This window comes from Bufo bufo, chromosome 3 (assembly GCF_905171765.1).
Source record: "Bufo bufo chromosome 3, aBufBuf1.1, whole genome shotgun sequence".
NCBI classification, from domain to species: domain Eukaryota; kingdom Metazoa; phylum Chordata; class Amphibia; order Anura; family Bufonidae; genus Bufo; species Bufo bufo.
The window spans coordinates 434759076-434774889 of record NC_053391.1 but is presented as its reverse complement, the minus strand read 5'-3'; positions in this window follow the sequence as shown (position 1 = coordinate 434774889).

Below are 15814 nucleotides of genomic sequence, written 5' to 3'. Positions count from 1 at the left end.
GTCCACATGGGTGAATAATCTTTTTTCTATTTTCATCTAATGAGAGTGTTGTTGTTTTGCTATATATATATATATATATAAATAAGCAACCAAAAACGGAACAGCACCTCCTGAGACAAATAGGAGGTGCAAGCTACCCGGCAATAATACAGCAGCAAACAAATAAAGTAGCAGCACACCACTAAATGCGCTAAGACTGAGTGAACAGGTGAATGTGTTAACAGGGTCAAATACATGACGCCACTATTTAATGCATATATGACGCCACTATTTACTGCATATACTGCATATATATATATAATCAGTGAAATGAGGGCAGCACTCCGGTCTTGTGGTGAAAAAGGTGGATTTTATTACACCCAACAGCAATGCAGCATTTCAGCTCTCTCAATGGAGGCTTTGTCAAGCTTGACAAAGGCTCCATTGAGAGAGCTGGAATGCTGCATTGCTGTTGGGTGTAATAAAATCCACCTTTTTCACCACAAGACCGCAGTGTTGCCCTCATTTCACCGATTTATGTACAAAATATATACACACCGGTTTAATATATTTATATGTGTATATACATTGCGGGCCACAATGCATAGGCACTGACCATATGTGTATATATATGTATACAGGGAGTGCAGAATTATTAGGCAAGTTGTATTTTTGAGGATTAATTTTATTATTGAACAACAACCATGTTCTCAATGAACCTAAAAAACTCATTAATATCAAAGCTGAATATTTTTGGAAGTAGTTTTTAGTTTGTTTTTAGTTTTAGCTATTTTAGGGGGATATCTGTGTGTGCAGGTGACTATTACTGTGCATAATTATTAGGCAACTTAACAAAAAACAAATATATACCCATTTCAATTATTTATTTTTACCAGTGAAACCAATATAACATCTCAACATTCACAAATATACATTTCTGACATTCAAAAACAAAACAAAAACAAATCAGTGACCAATATCGCCACCTTTCTTTGCAAGGACACTCAAAAGCCTGCCATCCATGGATTCTGTCAGTGTTTTGATCTGTTCACCATCAACATTGCGTGCAGCAGCATCCACAGCCTCCCAGACACTGTTCAGAGAGGTGTACTGTTTTCCCTCCTTGTAAATCTCACATTTGATGATGGACCACAGGTTCTCAATGGGGTTCAGATCAGGTGAACAAGGAGGCCATGTCATTAGATTTTCTTCTTTTATACCCTTTCTTTGCCAGCCACGCTGTGGAGTACTTGGACGCGTGTGATGGAGCATTGTCCTGCATGAAAATCATGTTTTTCTTGAAGGATGCAGACTTCTTCCTGTACCACTGCTTGAAGAAGGTGTCTTCCAGAAACTGGCAGTAGGACTGGGAGTGAGCTTGACTCCATCCTCAACCCGAAAAGGCCCACAAGCTCATCTTTGATGATACCAGCCCAAACCAGTACTCCACCTCCACCTTGGCTGGCGTCTGAGTCGGACTGGAGCTCTCTGCCCTTTACCAATCCAGCCACGGGCCCTCCATCTGGCCCATCAAGACTCACTCTCATTTCATCAGTCCATAAACCTTAGAAAAATCAGTCTTGAGATATTTCTTGGCCCAGTCTTGACGTTTCAGCTTGTGTGTCTTGTTCGGTGGTTGGTCGTCTTTCAGCCTTTCTTACCTTGGCCATGTCTCTGAGTATTGCACACCTTGTGCTTTTGGGCACTCCAGTGATGTTGCAGCTCTGAAATATGGCCAAACTGGTGGCAAGTGGCATCTTGGCAGCTGCACGCTTGACTTTTCTCAGTTCATGGGCAGTTATTTTGCGCCTTGGTTTTTCCACACGCTTCTTGCGACCCTGTTGACTATTTTGAATGAAACGCTTGATTGTTCGATGATCACGCTTCAGAAGCTTTGCAATTTTAAGAGTGCTGCATCCACTGCAAGATATCTCACTATTTTTGACTTTTCTAAACCTGTCAAGTCCTTCTTTTGACCCATTTTGCCAAAGGAAAGGAAGTTGCCTAATAATTATGCACACCTAATATAGGGTGTTGATATCATTAGACCACACCCCTTCTCATTACAGAGATGCACATCACTATATGCTTAATTAGTAGTAGCTTTCGAGCCTATACAGCTTGGAGTAAGACAACATGCTTAAGAGGATGATGTGGTCAAAATACTCATTTGCCTAATAATTCTGCACGCAGTGTATATGTTGTAGAGGACGAAGAAAGTAGGACTGCACTCCGGAATAATGGCGAAATAAAAGTTTTTAATCACCCTGATTATATATATGTGTGTGTGTGTATAAATATATATATATATATATATATATATATACAGTAAGACCAAAAGTTTGACACACCTTCTCATTCAAAGAGTTTTCTTTGTTTTCATGACTATGAAAAATTGTAGATTTACACTGAAGGCATCAAAACTATGAATGACACATGTGGAATTATATACATAACAACTGAAAGTGTGAAACAACTGAAAATATGTCATATCTAGGTTCTTCAAAGTAGCCACCTTTTGCTTTGATTACTGCTTTGCACACTCTTGGCATTCTCTTGATGAGCTTCAAGAGGTAGTCCCCTGAAATGGTTTTCACTTGACAGGTGTGCCCTGTCAGGTTTAATAAGTGGGATTTCTTCCTTTATAAATGGGGTTGGGGCCATCAGTTGCGTTGAGGAGAAGTCAGGTGAATACACAGCTGAGAGTCCTACTGAATAGACTGTTAGAATTTGTATTATGGCAAGAAAAAAGCAGCTAAGTAAAGTAAAATGAGTGGCCATCATTACTTTAAAGAAATGAAGGGTCAGTCAGTCAGCTGAAAAATTGGGAAAACTTTGAAAGTAAGGGCTATTTGACAATGAAGGAGAGTGATGGGGTGCTGCGCCAGATGACCTGGCCTCCACAGTCACCGGACCTGAACCCAATCGAGATGGTTTGGGGTGACCTGGACCGCAGAGTGAAGGCAAAAGGGCCAACAAGTGCTAAGACTGTTGGAAGACCATTTCAGGGGACTACCTCTTGAAGCTCATCAAGAGAATGCCAAGAGTGTGCAAAGCAGTAATCAAAGCAAAAGGTGGCTACTTTGAAGAACCTAGAATATGACATATTTTCAGTTGTTTCACACTTGTTTGTTATGTATATAATTCCACATGTGTTAATTCATAGTTTTGATGCCTTCATAGTCATGAAAATAAAGAAAACTCTTTGAATGAGAAGGTGTGTCCAAACTTTTGGTCTGTACTGTGTATATATATATATATATATATATATATATATATATATATATATGTGTATATACATTGTAATGCACAATGCATGGGCACCTCACAGTGTGTCCACTTTCTGCAGACGTGAACCCATCCACTTAAATGGGGTCTGCAATCTGGATCCAACAGTACTTTTTGTACAGAAAACCCATGGATGCACTCCATAGGTTTCCAATCTGTGCTTCCATTCCGCACCACACCATATCTTTCAGATTTCAGACTCATTTACTTGATACAGTGCGCACACGGCTGGTGCCTGTATATTGCGGACCCCCTGTTTGCGGGCCACAATACAGGCACAGGCAGGTTATGGTAATGTGCATGAGGCCTAAAGCCATACCTCCTTCCAGTATCCGGCAGGACAGTCCCGGATTTCAGTGGAGGGAGGTATGTCCAAAATGGATCAGTTTTTCCCTAATGCATTCTGAATGGAAAAGGATCCCCTCAGAATGCATCAGTTTGCCTCCGATCAGTCACCATTCCGCTTCGGAGGCGGACACCAAAATGCTGCTTGCAGAGTTTTGGTGTCCGCCTGATGAAACTGAGCCAAACGGATCCATCCTGACACACAATGTAAGTCAATGGGGACGGATCCGTTTTCTCTGGCACAATAGAAAACGGATCCGTCCCCCATGGACTTTTAATGGTGTTCAAGACGGATCCGTCATGGTTATAGAAGACATAATACAACCGGATCCGTTTATGCGGTTATATTATAGTAACGGAACCGTTCTTGCAGATCCATGACGGACCCGCAAAAAACACGAGTGTGAAAGTAGCCTTAGGCACATAGTGTCCCTCTTCCTTCTATTCTAAAGTTAGGAGTTATGCTAAAGCACTGATGAAATGACACCTGAGGTGCTGTTGTTACTATGGTATCACAGTTGGCCAGGGATGTCATGTGACCGCTCCTCTGAAGATGCTTGCTGTGATGCATGCTGGGATTTTTATTTTCACTTTGCAGCTGCTCCGCCCACACAGCCTCTCGTCAATGGGAGCATGCTGTGCTAAATGCAGTAGAAAAATGATATATATATATATATATATATATATATATATATATATATATATATACAGTATATCTGTCATGATAGAAATTCCTCTTGGCTTTAGTTATTGTCTGTTTTTATACTTATGGTGGCCAACCCTTTTAATTTTATTTTCTTAATTAAACTGGCCAAGCTGAGTAGGGACAGTTTGCTTAGTTTTCTGTAAGCTCTGAAATGAGTCATAGTAAGATCTTTTAGGCCATAAACTAGGTCTAATGTCCTGTTCAAGGGGTTTTGCCATGATTGATGTAAAAATGAAATTATAAATTATACAGTACATGGCAATGTCTTTCTAACAAAGGTAGAACCAGCCTTGTACCTCACATGGATCCAGGGATTTCCCCATTCATTGCTCCTGTTGCTCTGCTAGATTTAGCTCAGGGGGTATATCTTTTTCCCTAGGGTGTGTCCTTTCTCCGGGGGAGTGTCCTTTCCACTGCAGCTCTCTCCCTGTACTGCTTCTAACAGGTATTGCTGATGGCAGTTGAAGGATGGAATTGAAGATGCCGTGACCATCTCAGCAGTTGGTCATGCCCATTATTATACAGAATGCACACCTCTATGCACCATTGTAATGAAGAAAAAAGAATATCTCACAACTGGAGCATTTTTGTAACATAAAGTAAATTATAAAAGTAACTTTTTTCAAGCTGAATTATATGTATTGCAACATATCTAGGTAACATAAATATTACTTGTTACAGTAATAATTTACCCATAATGCAACAGAAAAAGTCTCCTTATATTCTAAACTGGGAGATCAATCAAAATAATGTACATATATTCTTCAAGGAAAGGTGCTATATCTTTCCATCTGGTCCACGTGTTAGCACTTGAGGTATTGTATTTAGCTATAATAAGAGCAGTTAGTTATTTTATTAAGCCTATGTTATAAAATATTTCCTAGTAGCAGTCTTTCATACTAATATTATCCACCCGAGTTGTTGGATGCATTAGAAGTGGCATCCCCACAAACCTAATACAGACATCTTCCTTTTTATTACCTACTTGCACAATTTACTGTTAGATAATGAATTGGTCTGAACATCATTTTCTTGTTGTGTTTTCCCAACATAAAGTCTATTTACTATGACTTTTGCTGATTTGGTGAAAGAGGCTTTTTTTTCTGAACATCAAACTATGGCCAAAAGGGAAGATGACAGAAAGCCAATCAAAAGCTAGGCAGATGTTTAAAATGCTTTTTGCTAGTCTAGATTGTGATCCAACAAAAGCAATTATGTTTCTGCGTTCTCAATTTGAAAGCATTAGCAAAGAGCTTTGAGGTTTCCAGTGCTTGTGTCCTATCTGCATTCAGTTAACTGAACAGAAGGTATCATAAAAGTAAATATAGCCAAAGGCGAACCATTTCCAAAGCAAGCACATAATTTGGGAAAACTGAAGAGTTAAAGGGAATCATAACCATGCAGGTGAAATATAAACAATTGAAGAACCCGTAAGAAGATGAAATGCAATGTTACTTCCATATGATGAAAGAATAATAATCATAAAATCCCAAACCTTGGGAACATCAAGGTGAAAATAACAATTTCAAAGCCAATAAACATGCAAGGTAATTGGAAGCATGATTATAAGTGGTTTGTTTTAATGGTAATCAAAGATTTTTTTAAAGTTTGCACATCATTTTTCAGCTCTTGCTTTTCTTCCAGTCCTTTAGGTTGTCAGTACATATACAGGACCATAGACACGGTATTAATCTGTTTATAAAATACATGGTGAGGACCTCTTCACTGTATGTTCAACCTCTTTATTAGGCCTCATGCACATGTCCGTATCATGGCTATGTACAAAGCAGTAACAAGGCACACGTAGTGTAGTGTATGGGCCCATAGTTTACCTCCTTATGCTTGGATTTTTAGACAGGAGCACTCTTTCCATGTCCAACAAGAAACAAATTGTGGTATAGCATTGTGTCTTGTTACAGAACATGTCCTATGCTGGTCCACACTGCAAACAAGAATACCCCTTTCTATTGATGGGAGTGAGAATAATGCGGAAAGCACACAAAAAGTATCCATTGTTTGCATATTTACAGACACTACAGTGTGCACGAAGTCTAAAGAATAGGATGATATTATCAAGTGTTTCCAAAAACATACAAAAATAAAAATGCTGAAGCTCATTTAATCCCATGTGTATTTTCATTTATTGGGTGATGCTTTCAAGATTTACTAGATAATTGTATTGACTCATAGATTAACACTTCTAACCCAATATATTAATATGACTGTACTCAGCCATTTTCTGACCTACTAATGGTGGTTTATAGAAAAATGTTTTCCCTATCATTGTGCCTCTACTGCCAATTCTAACTTGCTAATATAATTGTGCTGCTCAAACCACCTAAGGGCTCATACACACAAACGTTTTTTGCGTTCCGTATACGGACCGTATTTTGATTCCATAAACAGTCCGTATACGGAACCATTCATTTCAATGGGTCCGCAGAAGATGCGGTGAGCATCCGTTGCTCCGTTCTGTGACCCTGCAAAAATTATGAGACATGTCCTATTCTTGTTCGTTTTGCGGACAAGAATAGCCATCTCTATAATGGGCCTCCTGTTCCGTTCTGCAAATTGCGGAAGGCACACGGGCGGCATCCATTTTTTGCGGATCCGCAATTTGCGGACCACAAAAAACGGCACGGTCGTGTGCATGAGCCCTAATTCAAGAGATCGGGGAACTCATCACGTGACCACTCCTGCACTCTGCATTTCTGCTGACATTACAGCCATGCCTCCCATCATGCCCTGTGATAGAATTCTTGACGGAATGGTCATGATGTCAATCCGACTTGACTGTGGGCTGGGGAACTGACTTCACAGTCTGCCCCTCCAACCTCCAGGAAGCGTCGGCTCATGCGCTGGATGTTCATGACATGCTTCACAAGCTTATCCACACACCTTTCAAGCCACAAGCAGGATAAGTAGAGTCCAATGCTTCTGAAATCGAGCCTGTGTTGGAGGTGCCATTCAGACGAGGCAGCAGTGGAGGATGGAAGGTGTGAAATTTCCTGCTGAGAGAGAGGTCTACTGGGCGGAATTTGAGATTCTTGGCAAATACATTTTGTACAAAATTATTTGGGCTCGTCTGCCACAAGTCAAGGCGATCTCTATAAGACGGGAACCCCCCCTTCCCCCCTCCAGTAAGGCAAAACTGTGCACATTTCAGAGTGGTCTTTTATTGTGGGCAGTTTAAGGCACACCTGTGCAATATTCATGCTGTCTAATCAGAACCTTGACATGCCACACCTGTGAGGTGGGATGGATTATCTCGGCAAAGGAGAAGTGCTCACTAACACAGATTTAGACAGATTTGTGAACAATATTTGAGAGTAATGGGTATTTTGTCTATGTAGAAAATGTTTCAGATCTTTGAATTCAGCTCATGCAAAATGGGAGCAAAACCGAAAGTTTTGCGTTTATATTTTTGTTCAGTGCACTTGTATATGCTTCCACATCTGAAAAAGCAGAACCAGTACCAGTAATTGTTGACATTGGAACTGTGAAGTCTAATGTTTCTTTATTAAAAATTTATAGGTTCTATTTGTATTGTTTTTGAGGTCTTTTGAGACATACAGTACAGACCAAAAGTTTGGACACACCTTCTCATTCAAAAAGTTTTCTTTATTTTCATGACTATGAAGGCATCAAAACTATGAATTAACACATGTGGAATTATATACATAACAAACAAGTGTGAAACAACTGAAAATATGTAATATTCTAGGTTCTTCAAAGTAGCCACCTTTTGCTTTGATTACTGCTTTGCACACTCTTGGCATTCTCTTGATGAGTTTCAAGAGGTAGTCCCCTGAAATGGTCTTCCAACAGTCTTGAAGGAGTTCCCAGAGATGCTTAGCACTTGTTGGCCCTTTTGCCTTCACTCTGCGGTCCAGCTCACCCCAAACCATCTCGATTGGGTTCAGGTCCGGTGACTGTGGAGGCCAGGTCATCTGGCGCAGCACCCCATCACTCTCCTTCATTGTCAAATAGCCCTTACTTTCAAAGTTTTCCCAATTTTTTGGGCTGACTGACTGACCTTTATTTCTTAAAGTAATGATGGCCACTCGTTTTTCTTTACTTAGCTGCTTTTTTCTTGCCATAATACAAATTCTAACAGTCTATTCAGTAGGACTATCAGCTGTGTATCCACCTGACTTCTCCTCAACTCAACTGATTGTGCCAACCCCATTTATAAGGCAAGAAATCCCACTTATTAAACCTGACAGGGCACATCTGTGAAGTGAAAACTATTTCAGGGGACTACCTCTTGAAGCTCATCAAGAGAATGCCAAGAGTGTGCAAAGCAGTAATCAAAGCAAAAGGTGGCTACTTTGAAGAACCTAGAATATGAACATATTTTCAGTTGTTTCACACTTGTTTGTTATGTATATAATTCCACATGTGTTAATTCATAGTTTTGATGCCTTCAGTGTGAATCTACAATTTTCATAGTCATGAAAATAAAGAAAACTCTTTGAATGAGAAGGTGTGTCCAAACTTTTGGTCTGTAGTGTATATGTCAGAAAATTCTGAAAATACTCCCAACATATACGGTACCTCCAGCAGATAGTTTTAAATTTTGTAACTGTATGCTATGTCACTCCTAGGTCACACAGGTTGCAAAAAAGAGGTATGCCGATTCATACATGGTTGGCAAATTAGCCTATTTTGGCATATTCTAAACTAGTAGGGGTCTGTGTACATGTCGGGCATGTTTGGTCTGTGCTCTGAGAGCAATGAAAATACATTGTTTTATATACCGTACATCCTGTGCAGCTTCCAATAATAAACCAGCAAGCTGCCCAGCATTTGCCATAAACAGATTGTAGGTTTCAGTGAATGTGCCTATGAATAGACTTTTATAGAGGCTGCGGCTAAGTTGGTATTGTAACTAGTTGTTAATATACTCAGGAATATTAAAGGGGTTGTCCCACAAGAAATATTTCAAATTTTTAAACCAGCACCAGGATCTGAATGCTTTTGTATTTGCATGTAATTAAAAATTTTGTATAGCAGTGAGCTATTGAATAAAATGTATCTGTGCCTCACCATCTGTGACAGCTATAAGGAGAGAGCTACAGCAGAAAGGACATCCCCCCACCCAAGAAAGGACACACCCCTTCAGCTGCTGCAGTAAGGAGACATCCCCTTAGAAAAGACACACTTCTTGAGTTGCCAGCTTAAAATAAATCTATCACAGCAATGAAATGTACTTCATGGTATTTATGCCATGGCAAAATCTACATCAGCATCACCAGTTCCCCAGCTGACCATAACAGAAACAGATTTGACCCTGTCAGAATGGATGCAACTAAAAGACTTCTCTAGGGTTGCAACAGGAGGAGGAATGCTGTGACCCCTAGCACTCAGACTCAGCGGTGACATCCACATCATCCAGCTGTGACTAAGAGGAGGAGTGAGCCATCCAGTCCACAATCTCATCCTCTTTGTTCTCAAAAATAATGTGGCACCTATCAGATGCCAGAGAGAACTGTGACCTGCAACTACTACTGGCTGGGTGGCTGATACTGCTGCTACTACATGCATTCTGACTCTCATATGATGATGAGGCCCGGATCTTTTGTTTAGCACTCTTCCATTTTACATGCATTTTATTATGAGGCCTATAAATAAGTTACTGGTTTGCTATACAGGATTATTCAATGGTACTAGCAAGACAGAGGCCCCTTCTACAAACACACCGCACACTGGTATTGACAATTTACTTAGTAATAATACAAATTTTGTGGTAAAATGTCTTTGAATTATGCGTTCAAAATTTGGAGTATAACAATGCAATTTTTGCAGTAAAATGTCTTTGAACTACAAGATCTTATGCGGTAATGCAAAATATGCATTAAATTATATCATGGGTATAACAATGCAATTTTTTGCAATTAAATGACTTTGAACTATACAGTCTGAGGCAGTAGAACATCCTCTTACATAGCTATAACAATTAGAGATAGTGAATTGAAGTTGACTAAGTGTTAATTCGATCCGAATTTCAGGAAAAATTTGATTCGCACCGAATCCGAATTTCCTCACACATTGTGGTAACGAATCGCATTTTTCCTAAAATGGCTGCTGCACATGTTAGGACATGGATCAAATAACTCGGAATGAGGGATCACCCGCAATGACATGCATGCAGCCAATCAGCAAGCAAACCAGCCCCTGTGATGTCACAGCCCAACATATACCCTCAGCCATTTTGGATTCTGCATTTTCCATGTGCTTAGTCAAGTGTGGGGAAAGGACAGGGAGGGCATTATCTACGCTATAAAAGGAGAACAGGGTTGCAATAGGAGCGATCTATTACACCTTGCTGCACTTATTGGGGATCCAAATTGCTTTTAGGTTGTTTGCATTATAGATACTTTACTAATTCCAGCAAACCATGCTTGTGATTGGAGTGCAAGTTCCGTGATACAGCCATTTATGGGGTGTATTTAATAGGATAGATAACGTACGTCCTATTAGCTGGTTCTGCGTTGATTTTACATTGTTTAACTTTTTTGGGGGGGTGTATTAACAGAAAAAATAAAATAAAAAAATGTCATAATTGCTGTTCAGCTGTGAAGTTATATGTACTCAGCCATTTATGTGGTGTAGAAAAAAGCAAATATATGTAAGTCCCATCACCCGTTCTGCGGTGAATTGTGATGGTGTATTTTTTTGGGGGGGTGTAGAAATAGGAAAAAGAATACGTCTTAATTGCCATTCTGCAGTGTATTGTGTTTTTTTTTTTTTTTTTGGGGGGGGGGAGTTTATTAATCAGAATAAAATATAAACTGTATATGTCAGGGATGCCCAACCTGCGGCCCTCCAGCTGTTGCAAAACTACAGCTCCCAGCATGCTCGAACAGTCTGCAGCTTTCAGCCTACAGCAGGGAATGATGGAAGTTGTAGTTTTACAACAGCTGGAGGGCCGCAGGTTGAGCATACGTGGTATATGTCTTAATTGCCGTTCAGCGGTGAAGTAACATTGTACTACAACCTTTTTTGGGGGGTATTATTTTAATTTTAATTTAATTCTTTTATCAGTATGTAGACAGACAGGTGACAGGCCCTTCACAGGGAACGAGCAGTGGCCAAAATGTTGGGGGGGGGGGGTGGCAGCAGGAGTCACAGCGAGAGGCCTGAGCTCCCAGTGTCATCTAGCGGTCATGTTTTGATCAGCAACCCAGCGGTGCTTGAATGGTTGACTCGGTCTTTGCAGTTCATCGCAAGTGACATCAGACACCCCAGCCAAAGAGTCGTGGGGGTTCCTCTGACACAATGCTTGGCCGGCATGGCCCAGGAGCAGTGCCCCAACCTGCCTGAACCTTCCTCTTTCATTTTCAGTTCCCTCAGTGTGAGAAGTATTATATGCGGTAGGCTCGGCCCTACTTTTCAGCGAGGATAGAGTTACTAGAGGAAAGTCAGCAGCTATTGCCCGAGCCAAGATCTGGAGGAGACAGCCGCCGCTTCCTCCGGTAGGGCGGCAAGTAGTGTGATGAGGGAGAGTTACGTGGGAGCAGTGTTTGCGAGCCGGTCAAGGCTCCTGGCCCTGAGACCGTTGAGGGGGACAATCAGTAACGTGCAGACAGTAGCGGATGATGATGAGTGTAGCTGGGTGAAGAAGGGAAGCCGGCGTGAAGGGGCTTCATCATCAGGAGAAGAGAGTGGCGTCCAGGGTCCCGCTTGTGTCTGTCTTTTTCATGTTTGTAAGGGGCCTTTCTTCCCTGTTCATGGGATATTGTAATCTATACCATTAAAAGTTATATTTTAATATGTTACTGCCCCTTTGATTTTCAGATTATTTACGTTTTTGAGCAGTATTTAGTGAGAGGTGCGGTTGCACCATTCTCCCTTGGAGGGACAACTTTCCGTTTTGCATTTTCTCATCAGAATTGTCTTATTATCTGGTAGCCAAAAGCCGGAGTGGTACAAAACACAGAAGACATGCAAATATTCTATTCACAGTGTCATCCTATTTAGATTCACGTCCTTTTTTTGGGGGGCTTTAGCAATACCGATGGATTAACTGACAAAATGCTGACCAAGTGAAGGCAGATGCTCAACAGACAGGATCCGTTTTTTTGGGGCGTATTGGTTCTGACGGATCAGACGATGGGCAAAAAACTCAGTGACCATCAACAACAAACTTACTGCTGACACCCTCTCCACTCTGTCGGGGGGGCTCTACTTGTATAAACGTTTAATAGAAGGTTCTGTAGACATCTATGTGGAATCAGGTGACAACTGTGTAAAAGGTGTGCTCTTCTTATTGATGCTAACATTGACCTGTAGGCTGACTTCACACAAGTTATTTGGTCAATTTTTGGCACCATAACTGCCCAAATTAGTTAAGTGTGCAGTGATTCTAAGAGCGACGCCTGTCATGTGCGTGTGATACTGACTCACAGTATTGTTTCACTACCACAGCAGACCTCCCTATGCGTGGTTACTGCAAGGCACAGTGTTCTACACCACTATACAGGCTCTCTACAAGCCAGGAAGGAGTTGTTTTTTAACGCAATTCGCCACAAATTAATTCGGATTGAATCAAATCTTTTCGGAAGATTCGGCGAATCGACCGAATTAAATTTTTGAGCAATTCGCTCATCTCTAATAACAATGCAATGTTTGCAGTAAAATATCATAGCTATGTGTTCGAAATCAAGAATATAACAATGCAATTTTTCTGGTGAAAAGTGTTTGAACTACACGTCTGATGCAATAATGCATCCGCTAACATAGATATAACAATGCAATGTTTGCAATAATCTGTCTGAACTATGCGTTCAATATCAAAGATATAACAATGCATTTTTTTGTGTGAAATGTCTTGCAACTACACGGTCTGATGCAGTAATGCATCCGCTAACACGGATATATGCGATATGCGATATTTGCAGTAAAATGTATTTCAACTATGAGTTCAATTATATTACGGGTCTAGCAATGCAAATTTGTGGTAAAATATCTTTGAACTATACATTAACTATCATGGGTATAAAAATGGCATTATTGCAGTATTGCTTTTGCTATAACTACCCGTTATCTTGCAGCTAGGGGTGCACCTAGCCTTTCTGCTGCCCGAGGCGAAAATTTAAAAAGCGCCAAACCCCCCCCCCCCTCAACACCCTCCAATAGTTAATTCTCAACCTAACTCCTTCCCTCCTAACATTACGTATATCACTACAGAACATACAGGCTAATACAGCGCCACATATCTCTTACATCCAGTGACGTCTCCTTTTATGTAGATGTTCTCTTTCCTCATCTTCTCCTTTCAGACCTTCAGACCAGACTACCATTTTTCGCCATTCTCTCGTCTCTGCAGTTTGACAAAAGAAAATCTTAGTTTACTACTTTTACATCATCCTCCATCTTCTGAAAAATCATCCTACCCACCCCCCAATACGGTGTCTGCTGTGTTCCCCACATTATACTGCAGAAACAGATAAACCCCCTGATAATACTAGTACCATGCAGATAGTGCCCTTCAATAATTATTGGCATGCAGTGTCCTAAAATAACTGTGCCCCTGACACTAATATGTAGAACATAACGTCCCCCAAAAATAATTGTGGTAAGCTGATACTGTGCCAAGGTGCCCCCACAGTAATAGTGCTCCGAAAGGTCCAAACCAATAGTAATAATTCTCTGCTAGAGCACATATGGTATGTAATAGTGCTCCTACAGTGCCCCAAACATGTCCCCACTGTGCCCCAGAAGAGTAATAAATGCTCCCATAGTGCCCATACTAGTAACATTTTCCCCATAGACCCCCAGTAGTAATAAAGCTCACCATAATGCCCTCCAGTAGTAATAATTCTCCTTATAATGTGACAGTACAAAAAATGCTTCCTTATAATGTATGCCAGTGCAAAAATACCCCATTTTAATGACCCCCCAGTTGAGCTAATGTCCCCATAGTGCCCCCCATAATGTGCCAGTATAAAATACCCCTATATAATGCCCCATAGTGCTCTCTCCCCTTCCTCCCAGTGCCCCCATAATGTACCAGTATAAAATATCCCTATATAGGTGCCCAGTAGATGCCCCCAGTGTCCTCCATAATTTGCAAGGATAAAAATCCCCTTCTTAGTGCCCCCATAGATGACCTCATAGTACTCCTCTCCCCCTTCCCCATAGCATCCACCATAATGTGTCCCAGTATAAAATCCCCTATACAAGAGCCCCCCATATTTAAATACCTATTTGTGGCCTCAGTAGATGCACCCCATAGTGCACCCCCATATAATATACCCCTTCTTTGTGGCCTCAGTAGATGCCCCAATAGGGCCGCCCCCAATAATGTGCCAGTAGAAGTGCCCTACAATAATGTGCCAGTAAGAAGTGCCCCCATAGATGCCCCCCAATAATATGCCAGTAAGATGTGCCCCATAGATGCCCCCAATCATGTGCCAGTAAGAAAGTGCCCCCATAGCGCTCCTCTGTTGTATTGTACCATATAAAAAAATAAACTCACATACTTACCTCCATCAGGCTGGCAGCGATGCGATGCAGGCCTCTTCTGCCTATGTCCCGCGCTGTACGGCTCAGGCGAGCTCTAATGCCTACAGCCTATCAGAGGAACGGGGAAGGGAGATGTCTCTCCCCTGTCCCGCAGGATCCATCTGTATTGCTGTCCTGAGGACAGCGATACCGATGACTATGGAGATGAGTCGATCACCCTCACCTAATTGGCGGTGCGGCCCTGCTTGCCGCAATATGGAATTGCATTTAATAACACGCCACAGGTATAAAAATTGCATTATTGCAGTTTTTGCTATTACTATGGTGCTCCCAATAGTACCTGTTTATCTTGAGCCTATACAACGCCTTGAATAACACATGCATAATACAATGAAATAGTTTTCAGAAAAAATCTGAGCAATTGCTCAGCATTTACAGCATTTGTCATTGTGGTGTTGGTGCCAAAATAGCCTATGAACTGTCTGTTCATATGCAGGAAAATTACTTTCTTAAGCAGCGGGTTTTGTAGAGCAGAACTAGCTGCCAGCACACAATAGGTGACCAGCATCTCACTCGCTTCAAAGCTTTTCCTAAAGCTCTCGTTTCATTAATCAAATTCCCTGTTATATACCCAGTTATATCACCCTATCCTCTCCCTGCACTCTCCCTATAGTGTTTCCTATCACACTACATTAGTTGCAAATGTTTTCCAATAGCTTTTATTGTCAGACACTGCCATAACACATCCTTCCAGGTCAGAAGCTGAACACAGAATGTCATTCGATGACATTTTCAGCAAAGGACCTTTTTCAATTCTGCCCCTGATTGGCTGATCAGAGCTGCCTGTCAGCTTTTGAACCAATTAGGGCAAGCCATTCCCCTACTTTCTCACAGTGTCATGTGATTCTACATCTTCTTCTCCCTTGTGGTTTTAACCCATCAATTATCACAGTAAAATAATGTTGGGTGTAGTGGCGTACATAGAGAAGTAAGGGCCCCATAGCAAGGATCAAACCAGGCCCCCTA